Source organism: Molossus molossus, unplaced genomic scaffold (assembly GCF_014108415.1).
Source record: "Molossus molossus isolate mMolMol1 unplaced genomic scaffold, mMolMol1.p scaffold_m16_p_3, whole genome shotgun sequence".
Lineage (NCBI taxonomy): Eukaryota > Metazoa > Chordata > Mammalia > Chiroptera > Molossidae > Molossus > Molossus molossus.
Window position 1 is genome coordinate 131,345,897 of NW_023425366.1, and position 10,060 is coordinate 131,355,956.

Here is a 10,060-nt window from a genome sequence, read left to right on the forward strand (position 1 = left end):
CGGGCACTTCCGCCTGCGAGGCCCCGCCCCGCCCGGCAGCGGCCGGAGAGCGAGCGCCGAGCGCCGGGCGCGGGGAGCGCAGAACCGCGGACGGGACCCGAAGGGGGACGCGGGCGGGGTGCGCGGCGCGGGGCTGGCAGCCGGCGCGGCGCGGCGCGGAGTCAGGGGCGACGCGGGCCGGACGACGGAGGGGCAGGGGAGGTGGCGACGCGGGGCTGCGTGGGGGAGGGGAGGGGAGCAGACGCGGTCCCGCGCCGACCTGGGGTGGGGGTGCCCGAGGAAAGTGGGGCAGGGGAGGTCGCGTACTGAGCGGCCCGCGCGCAGGAGGCAGGATGCGGGGCGGGATGGACCCAGCGTCACGCGGTGCGCACGGGGCACGGGACAGCGGCAGGAACGGGAACGCGCGGGCGATTCCGGGCGCCAGGGGCGGACAACGCGCGGAGAACCCCGGATGCTTCCTGGAGGCGCTGGGTGGTCCCACGGGACGCGAGTGTTTGTGGGTTCACAGAATCGTGGGCCAGGCGCCGGCAGGCGGGCCCCAGGGGCGCTGGCAGAGACCCCCCCATATGCGGAGTCCCGCACCCATTTCTGCCTCCTGCGCGGGCCGGGCGCGCACCCCGCCGGACTCCCTGGCCGTCACTACAAACCCGCTGTGAGTGTGTGAAAACACAGAAGGCCCCGTGGACGTGTGAGTGGGATTAACTCCTCACCCTTTACACCGGGATCCCAAACACTAAGGATTTAAGCATAAATGGGAAACGGTCAGGAACGAGAAGAAAACTTGGGTACGTTTTTTAGAGTTGTGGGGAAGCTAAGGCATTTCTAAAAATGACCCCAAACTCAGAAGTCTTCAGAGGCAAGAGAGGAAAATTCGACTTGGTGAAAATGTTTTCTGTAGAGCAAAAGTACCTAAGTGAAGTAAAATAAATAAATAAAAAATTAAAAAGCCATAGACGAGAGGGCATGTTGCACCTTGTATTACAAAGGGCCAATCTTAATAAGATTAATAATAAAGAGCTTCTACAAATCAGTGAGAAAATACCCACCCTTGAGTACAAACTAAGACTTCCTGGAAAGGAAATGCAAATGAGCAGGAACCGGCTCCACCTCCCTCCCTCCTTAGAATTTGAAATGCAAATTAAAGAGCATCCAGACATATGTTTTCCTTTCACCTAACACGTCTGCAAAGATCAGAAAGGTTGATTTAACCTGAAGGGTGAGAGTGTGAGCCAACATTCTCATGTTTAGTGAGCCCCGGGGAAGCCTCCGGACTCTGATTACTCACCTGGCCCCAGGTGTGGCACCGCCATGCATTTTCCCTGTGGAGACAGACATTCAGTTCACCACATCTTGGCCATGAGGGGATGGGGCACTAGATTCATGGGTGCCCATACACTGACTCGAACACTATTATCACAGAACGACTGCAGAAGGAAACTGGGAAGCTCTGTACTGGGGTTGGAACTGGTCTCCCAGATTTACCTTTAGCTCAGAAAAGGGAAGGGCAGAACTGTGTGTTCAGAAAGCTACCGCTTTTGTAGGAAATTTAAACAAAACTATTTGCATGTTTCAAAGGCACGGCATGACTGGAAGTGTCCGCAGCAAGGGCACAGATTTACCCTGGAGGAGGGAACCAGGTGGCTCAGCATGATGCGGGTGCTATACTTGTCTGTACCTTTTGAACTATACTGGTTGGGGGGAGGGGGGTTCACTAGAGGGGAGTGAGGAGAAGCTGACCCACCAAGCCCAAGGCCACTGAAGGCTAGTGAAGGCAGGGGGAGGATAGAGGGCGGAGGCCTAGGGAGGAAGGAAGCCAGAGGTGTTTTCTAAAGACCCTCTGCTCCTTTGGAATCCTGAATGGGTCCTCTGCCCCCTGCAGCATGGGGGTGGGATGGGGGTGCTCCTACTGTTCTGGGACGGAGATCAGTTCTGGGTTTTGCTGAGCTGTGATTTTAGTGAACTACACTGACCCAGTTATGCTGGGAGCAGCAGCTGTGGTCAGCACCAGGGACTATTCCATCCAAGACCCACCCCTTGCTCCAGGCTGGGCTCAGAGGCCCCTCACCAGCCCCCATTACTCCAAGGGCCTCCCCTGAGTGTGCCACCTCTGTATGAGTTCCCTACCAGGTAGGATGGGAGACAGCAGACCCCCGCCACCGCCCCAGTGCTCCATCTAGGGGGCTGGTTAACTTGTAGATGGACAAGGAGCCCTAGACTGGAGTCCGAAGACCGTTGCTAAGTAACAGCATTAGCAATGGAAAGAACTCTTGAATCTACCTTGAGGAACTTTGTTTTCAAGATGAGAAATGGGCCCAGCGACTGGAGGGCTTTGTCTGGAGGCTTTGGCATATACATAGTCCTGTATTCTATCACAGCATATGGAGAGAGGAAGTCCAACTAGATCAGGTGGTCAGCTGGCAAGATTAAAATGTTTAAGAGGAAACTTTGGACACATCCCTAAATATGGAGATGGGACAGGAAACTGGGAAACCATGGAGGAAAAGTGCCTTATTTGACTACATTTTTAAAAATGTTATGTGAGACAGGCCAGTAATCCAGGACAGGTGGAACAGGGAAACAGAGAGCTGAACAGACTGGCAGAGCAATTTACAGCAGACACAGGTCACCTCCCTAGAGATAACATCTGGGCCTCAGTTGCATTTCAGCTCCAGACCCCAAAAGCAGCAAAAACAGGTGGGTGACACCAAGACCATCTACAATGTCTAATGACCCCCTGCCCTGGTCTGACCAATCAGTGAGGACCCCGACCCTGAAGAAGCACCCAGAAAACTGACGACTGTTCTGCTGAAACCCTCCGCTGAGACTCCCCCTAAGATTTCTGCCTGCAGGAGAGAAATAAAAGCCTCAAGACAAAGGACCCAGCGCTCTCTCTCCTTCCCAGGAGCATGCGTCCCCCTTCCTTCCCCCATAGGCAGCATCTCCTAGATTCTAAGGGACCCCTGAGGCTTACAACCAGGGCAGCAATGGGCAGTGACAGTTCATCGATGCAAACCTCGAAACCTGTCCCCAAGGCCCCCTTTTCTCTGACTCAGTGAGCCAAAGCGGACCAGCCTAGGCTCATGTCCCAGCCCTTCCTTGTTTAATTGTCCACAACTTTAACGCACATCCTCTAAAGTTCACCTGGACTCGTGCTGTGCAACTTTTCCTGCAGAAAGTCAAGAACCCACAGACTCCTGGCCGGCCCTAGGCAGACCGCCAAGGGCCAGGTCCCCTTTCTGGTAAGGTAAGTATAAAAAGTATGAAAGTAAAAAGCAGGATAAAAGTCACCAGTCAAGCCAAAAAGCAAATGGAAGAAAATATGTGCTATGTATATGATAAAGGATTAATATATTTAAGATACAAAGGAAACAGATACATTGAAAAAAGACCCCAAAGAAAAACCAGCACGGGACACACAAAGCGGTCATGGACCAGAAGTCGAGGAGAGCTGCAGATGGCATGGACATGTGAAGTGCTCAGTTGCGCGTGTTTTGATGCGAAGTAAAGCGATACCTTGCCCAAAGCAGCGGAGGCAGCCCTGCCCTCTCAGGACGTGGCACCCGCACCTGGCTGTAGGAATGAGAACTCCCCAGCTCTCAGCTCTTTGAAGGTTACTGTGACGACATTAAAATGAATGGGAAACAAAGACCTAAGGACAAACATGGCATTGGCTGAGGTGTTTGTAGTTGTGACAGGCCAGTGAGCCAGGACAAGTGGAATGGGGAAACAGATCGCTGGACAAACTGGCTGAGAAAAATACAGATGGGTATAGAAGGTTTCCAGGGTGGAGCTTCCCGGGTGCCTAGCAACAAGCACCTCGCCCCCAGGTGGCCCTTCCTCTCCGGCACATCACAGCCATGTGGTTCCAACCCTCCCCTGACCTTCCCTCTCTAGAGATGACATCCAGGCCTCAGTTGTATTTCAACTCCAGGCCCAGAAAAGCAGCAAAACCATTCTGGGGACACCGGGGCCCACTGCAGTGACTAATGACCCCAGATGCTGACCAATCCTTAGAGAATACAAGCCTGGAAGGGCACACCTAGAAAAGCTGATGAATATTCCACTGAGACCCTTCCCTAAGCCCTCCCCTACACCTCCTGCCTTGAAAACCCTCCCAGCAGGTACTCTCCTTCCCAGGAGCCCACCCTCACCTTTCCCTTCCCCACAGCCTGAATCTCCGAAACTCTGAGACTTGCAACCTAGGGGGCAACGGGCAGCAGCAGCTGCTCCAGGGCTGCCCCAACCTGCTCCCAGAACCCCCTTTCTCTGACTCCAGTAGCTCTGCCTTGACTCATCTTCCTGGTAAGGTTTCTGGGAGCAAAGCAGTGCTCCTGTTGCTGCTTCTGTCCTGGGCCCTTATTTCACTGTCTGCTTTTTTTTTTTTATCCTCACCTGAGGACATTTTTCCATTTTTTGTTCAGGTAGAGTGGGAGGGAGAGAGAGGAACAGAGACAGAGAGAAACATCGATGTGAAGGGACACATCGAGTGGCTGCCACCTGCACGACCGACCAGGGCCGGGGCCAAACTGCAACCGAGGTACGTGCCCTTAGCGGGAACCGAACCCGGGTCTCTCAGGACCGCAGGCCGACGCTCCAACTGCTGAACCAAACCGGCCAGGGCTCACTGTCCGCTTTAATAAACACTCTCAGAACCACCTGGACTCATTCTGTGAAATCTTTCCTGCACGAAGCCAAGAACCCACACGCCACAACCTGGCCCAAGGCCGACCCGCTCCAGCCCTGCCCTGTCTGGTAGCAGCTGTGTGCTGGGACCGTGGGCCAGGCAGAAGCCCTGGGTGCCGAGCGGACAGAGCTGGGAAAACAAGGACTTTGACCCCAGAGGACCTTTCCTCCCCAGGCATGTCAGTCCTGTGGGAGACCCCCTTGTAGTAGGAACGGGCTGAAAGAGCTCCCATGCGGCCCTCGCAGGACTGTCCCTTAAGCATGGACCCCAGAAATGCCATCTAGGCCTCAGCTGTGTCTCAGCTCCTGGCCCAGAACAGCAGCCAATCCAGACGAGTGATGCCCTGGCTGCCTCAGGACCAGCTGCACTGACCCCGACCCCACACCAACCAATCAGTAGAGACCTCGACCCTGAAAGGACATGCCTGGAAAGCTAGTGATCTTCTGTTCACATCCTCCCCTGGGACCTCCCGTAGAAGCCCAGGGGCCGGAGGACCAGACAGGGCCTCTCTCTATGGAGCATGCAGTGTTTCCCCCCCCCTTCCCCAGGGCATTCTCCCCCCCCCCCCAGGGCCCTTCTGCCTCCGTGCTTGTTTCCTGGGCCCTTTCTTCTACCTCTGTGACTTTCTTAATAAACTTTCTCTTCTAACATGAGTCTTGCTCTGAACTCTGTCTGAGCCAGAACTCGAGTGTGAGGTCGCGGAGCTGAGGTGCCGTTCCGTAAAGAGCAGAGCAGAAGCTTGGGCGCTGGAAGGGGTGGGTGAGTACCTGATGCTATGGGCACGCCATGCAGTTCACACAGCTCTCGGGGAGGTCTGTGGGCACTCTGAAAGAACAGTCATGAAGCGGGAAAACCCAGCTGCTGACTAATGTGGACACATCCCGTTTCCAGACTGGAACACCCTCAGATCCTCTCACTAGCTCTACGAGTGAGGATCAAGTGGGGTGCTCTCCACCCCCAGAGGGCTGTTAGAGGCATGGGGTGGAGGAGGGCATGGCTTTGCCCCACAGACAGTCTGTGTCTGGCCATAAGGAGCATTATTATGTTTGCTTTGGATAAAAATTTCAAAGGTTAAAGGAAAAAACAAACAACAACAACAAAACATTATAATTCAATTTTATCCAAATAATTGTTGGAAGAGCGGCAGCACTTGGATTTTAGGGCCCCCCTTCAAGGCCTTGCTACCCACCCAGTGGAGGTGGAGGGGAGGTGTTGCCAGTTCCTTCCCACGGCCCTTCCCCTCCCTGCTTCATGCTTGTTCAAGTCTCCCTCCCTTCCCTCCCTCCCTCCCTCCCTCCCTCCCTCCCTCCCTCCCTCCCTCCCTTCCCTCCCTCCCTCCCTCCCTCCTTCTTCCTCGCCCCCCTCCCTCCCTCCCTCCCTTCTTCCTCTCCCCCTCCCTCCTCCCTCCCTTCTTCCTCTCCCCCCTCCCTCCCTCCCTTCCCTTCTTCCTCTCCCCCCTCCCTCCCTTCCTCTTCCTTCCTTCCTTCGTCCTCTCTCTCTTCCCTCCTTCCTCCCCCTCCCTCCCTTCCTCCCCCCTCCCTCCCTTCCTCTTCCTTCCTTCCTTCGTCCTCTCTCTCTTCCCTCCTTCCTCCCCCTCCCTCCCTCCCTCCCTCCCTCCCTTCCCTTCTTCCTCTCCCCCCTCCCTCCCTCCCTTCCCTTCTTTCTCTCCCCCCTCCCTTCCCTCCCTTCCCTTCTTCCTCTCCCCCCTCCCTCCCTTCCTCTTCCTTCCTTCCTTCGTCCTCTCTCTTCCCTCCTTCCTCCCCCCTCCCTCTCTTCCTCCCCCTCCCTCCCTCTCTTCCTCCCCCCTCCCTCCCTTCCTCCCCCTCCCTCCTTTCCTGCCCCCTCCCTCTCTTCCTCCCCCCCTCCCTTCCTCCCCCCTCCCTCCCCACAGGAATGTGGTGCCACTGCCCTGCCCTGGACCAACCTCATCTCCCGCCTCTTCCCTTTCAGCTAAAGGCCCCGCCTGGGCTCTTCTGTTGCTGCTTCTATCCTAGACCTTTTCTCGTTTCACTGTCCTCTGCTTTAATACACGTACTTTCAAAATTAAAAACAAAAAAAGGTGGGTGCTCAGCCCTGCACACACTTTGGCAAAGACTGTAGCTCTTGCAGCCTCCCTGGGCCTCCAGATGCTTCCTGTGCAGGCCCGGGAGGGCTCCAGGCCTGTCTGCTCACGGTCCTGCCCGGCAGACACGGGGTCTGGCAGATGGGAGCGTGAGCCCTTCCCTCTGCAGCTCCCCTGCCCACCCAGGGGGATAGTAGGGACGGCCCTCTGGGAGTGGACTCTGAGACCTTGGGAACCTGGCCAGCAGCTCAGGCTAAGAGAGGCAAAGAGAAACGGCTTCTGTGAGCCTGGGTGCCTGCGGCCAGTGTGTAATCTCTACGTGTCCCTCCCCGGCACGCCTGTCTGTCTGTTCTCTGGTCCGCAGGCCGACACTCCAACCGTTTGTCTGTCTGTTCTCTACACACCTCGCGCGGGAAAGTCTGGGGGCAGCAAAACAATAGCACTGGCGGCTGCCCCCGTGGGCCAACTGCACAGGTGGCAGCTGGTGCGGCGGAAATGGCACCGGCCGCCGCTGCACACGTGGGTGCTAAGAAACACGCGTCTTTCAGTCAGGCCTCCGGATTATTTCTCTGAACCCACGAACAATATGCTGAGCTTCTATGGGACTTGAGCACTTGGCCTAACACAGGTCACCCCACCCACCGCAGATTTCCTGCAGGAAGAGGGTGCGTCAGACGGCAGTGTGGTCCGGTAGGAGGGTGGGTGCAGAAGCACTTCCCTCTGTCCCGGGCCCCAGCTTGTCACAGAAACTAGACCAGGGTGCCCAGACATCTGGGTTTCACAACAATAGTTTCCCCAAAAGTTTTATGAACAGTGTAAGGTTTCTGAATCTTTATGTTAGAAAAACAAAGTCCAACTATGATCTGTTATTGTTTTATAAGGAAAAGTCGTTTTCAATGCTTCCAGAACTGTTTGTTGTAATTGGCCATTTAAATTTAATAGAGCCCTGGCCGGTCTGGCTCCGCAGTTGGAGTGTCGGCCTGCGGTCCAGAGAGACCCGGGTTCGGTTCCCGCTAAGGGCACGTACCTCGGCTGCAGTTTGTCCCCGGCCCTGGTTGGTCGTGCGGGTGGCAGCCACTTGATGTGTCCCTGTCACATCGATGTTTCTCTCTCTCTCTCTCTCTCTTCCTCTCTCTCCCTCCCACTCTATCTGAACAAAAAATGGAAAAAATGTCCTCGAGTGAGGATAAAAAACAAAAACAAAAACATTGTATTAAATTTAATAGTAAAAGACAGATTAACGAGTACAATGCATCATGAAACCTTCAGGAGGAAAGGAGAATGTTTTGTGAACCATTTGTGTTTGTGTGTATGTGTGATTTAAGTTATTAGTTTTCAAAACCATACTTTTTAATAGAAACCACTTGACCAAAAATCTGTCACAAAATTTTGAGACTCATTAAAACAAAGTTTAGTGAGGAAAAAAAGTCGTTTTTCAACCCTAAGTAGGAAGTACATACTCTTAGAATTATGCTTAAATTGAACTGGGCTATTTTAAAAAATCAGACTCCATTCTGATCAGTTATTCCCGCACGTAAACACCTGAGCAGTTTTCTAAAAACTCTGGGGCTGACACTCAGGGAGCCATGAAGACGAGGGGTTAATGGTGGCCTGGGAAACTTGGAGGGACCATAGAAAGAAAGAGATTAATGACGGCCCTGACCCCTGCAACCCACCCCTTCTCCTCTGGAGAAGTCTGTATCAGCCCTGATGCCAACTAAGTGGAGCCAGGAGGAATATAAGTTTTTTCTTTGAATGTAGTTCTTTGTTTGTTTTTTCTTTTTTGTATATGCCCCTAGCGGGAACCGAACCTGGGACTCTCTGGTCTGCAGGCTGACGCTCCAACCGCTGAGCCAAACTGGCCAGGGTGTTCTGTTGTTGTTATTAATGTAGTTTTTTCAGTATTTTGTTCCCATATAAGCAAAGAACAAAGGAAGCTTGGGGCTGGGATTTGGGAGACCCCCAGCCTGCCGGTGTGATAAAGTGCTCCTGTACAATTCGGCTGTGCGTCTCTGGTTATCTCGCTGACACCTTACAACAAATAAAGGTTAGTTTTGTTTTATAAAGTTCAGCAAGTTCATCTTATTTATCTCCATTTGCTCTGGGCACATGAATGCCTCCTGTCCTGGGCATGAGGCGCGCGTGAGCCAGAGGCTGAAGGGCACGGGCGGCGTCTCAGGCCCGTGGCCTCCGCTGGGCCGGGAGGAGGTCCAGTGGTAGAGCATGGTGATCAGAGCCAATTCCCGGTCTACTTCTGAGCAGTAATGGCAGAGGGTGACAGGAGCAGAAGATGGTTGCCAGGGCAGGAAGCCCAAGAGTCACCTCTGATTTGAGGCCCAGTGGGCACCCCTCACCGGTTGACCTGGGCTGGCAGGTGGGGGTGAGGCTCTCCGGGCCTCTCCCGCTACAGAAAGCAGCCCACCCTTCCCGGCTCCTCCCTGCAGTGACCTGAGCTGGGTGAAAGGGGTCTAACGTCTAAAATTAGAGTCCCACTCCTCCTGGGAATACACCCCTGCCTTTCCCGTCCCTTCTTTCCCTCGCAGGTGTGCATCTAATAAACTCTAAGGGACCCCATGAGACTTGCAACCCGGGGAGCAATGGGCAGGGGCAGCTCATCCCGGGCTGACAGCAGCCCCCGGCTCACTTCTTTCCCATGCTTCTAGGGCCAAGCCGCTGCGCCGAGCTCCTTGCACCTAGGCCCTTCCTTGTTTAATAAACAAACAAAAAATAAAGAAAATTAGAGTCCCAAGAGAACAGGAAAGAGAGGAGGCAGAAAAATATGTGAAGAAACAGTGCCAAATAGTCTCAGATTTGGCGAAAGACAGTAATTTACAGGTCCAAGCAGCTCAGTGAGCCCTAAGAAGAACCAATACAAAGAAAAGCGCACACAGGCACATCACTGACTGCTGACAACCAAAGGAGAGAGAAGAGACGAAAAGTGGCCAGAGAAAATGACATTCAAAGGAACAACAATGTTCATGGCTTCCGACTTCTCATCGGAAACCTCAGAGGTCAGAAGACAATGGAATATCATCTTTAAAGTTCTGGAACAAAGAAAAAATGCTGTTCATCCAGCGTCTTTTACAAAGTAAGACAGGCATTTTCAGACAAAAGAGAACCAAGAGGGTGTTGCCAGCCTGGATAACAAAAAGTGCTAACAATTGTCCCAACACAGACACAGTAAATAACAACAGCAGCAGCAACAGCAACAACAGTGGAGAGGGTGGGAGCACTTTGGAGATGATGGGTATGTTTATGGCAGATATTGTCGCCATGGTTTCTCTGTTACATACTCATCTCCAGACTCACCAAGC